Consider the following 1,420-nt stretch of genomic DNA (forward strand, 5'->3'; position numbering starts at 1 on the left):
AGTGAGACACGCAGAGGTCAAGTAACTTGCCCAAGGCCATAAAGTCTTAACTATTACGTGGCAAAGCTGGGTTTTGAACCTAGGTATTCTGCAGCAAAGTCTGGGCACTTATTACCCCTCAAAATAATTGTTTTAGTCAATTTGAATGTGAGAACACTTAGGGCGTAGATTAAATAGTTAGGATTTTATTTTGCTCTTACTAAATTATATTTGAGGAGGAGAGTGTAAATTAATCCTTGCTGTGCAGCAGTGCTCCAAAATGTATTCATCAAATGCAATGAATGTGCCACACTGATGAAAGAGGCTGTTGATGTGGGAGGAGTGGGGCGGGGGAGTGAAGTGGGGTACATTAAAAAACGTTATATTTTTAATGTAACTTTTTGTGTGATCTTTGTATCTTAAAAAAAGAGAGACAACAAATTAAAAAATAAATTTAAAAAAAATTATACTTAAGCATACTTTGGTCTGTTGCCTCCACTCACCAACAGGTTAGAAACTTCTTAAGGTAAGAACGGGGCCCCTTGCTGCCGTCTTCTCCTCCCTCCCTCCTCTTCTCTCTGTGTCTCTCTGTCCGTCTCTCTCCCAAGCTCTCTCTCTCCCTCCCCTTTCCCTCTGCCTCCCTCCCTTCCTCCACGCCTCCTTCTCCCCATCTTTCCTTCTTCTCTCTTCCTATCTTTTCTTTACCCTTTGCAGCATCTGGTGCAGTCCGTGGTGAATTTCACTGACTTGTCCAGGTGGTCAGTTTATCAAAGATGACAGCCCGTAGAGCTTTTCACACAAATATAGTTGGACCCCCCACTCTACCCCCAGCACGCTGCCAGATCTCTGGGACACACCAGAGCAGATCAGGCCCTCGGCTGTGCCCTCGTGAAGTCTACATCACTCCATACGTTCACTTAGCTCTGTGTATCTTACGTGGTTCCCTGACAACCCTGTGAAGTAGGTATCACTGTTTCCAATTTAAAGGTGAAACATTAGCCCAAGCATGCAGCTGGGGGTGCCACAGCTGAGCCCCAAGCCCAAGTCTTCCCGGGTTGCCTAAAACCATGCGACCACTTGTCTCACGGACAGGCGACGTCTCCCCTTGGGCCCTGCAGAACAGTGAGGTTACCCCCTAGTCGTCCTCCTTCCCTCGCGCGGAAATTCTGACTTCATTCTTCATCTAGCTTCCACGGGGTCGAAGGCAGCTTGTTCCAGAACCCCCTGTAGCAGGCAAGCGGCGCTGAGGGCGTGCAGACCCCAACACTGAGCTTCTGCTGCGCACACCGGGTTACTCAACTATTTAGCGTAGCCTCAATAAGGGAAAAGAAGAACTGCACCAAACTCAATAACTTTCTGAACTTGCAAAATCTGAGAAGCTAGGCCTGCTTAAAACAGGAAGCTGTCGTGTTTCCTACCTTGCCGATGTTTGCGAATCATA

Source organism: Dasypus novemcinctus, chromosome 26 (genome assembly GCF_030445035.2).
Source record: "Dasypus novemcinctus isolate mDasNov1 chromosome 26, mDasNov1.1.hap2, whole genome shotgun sequence".
Classification (NCBI taxonomy): domain Eukaryota; kingdom Metazoa; phylum Chordata; class Mammalia; order Cingulata; family Dasypodidae; genus Dasypus; species Dasypus novemcinctus.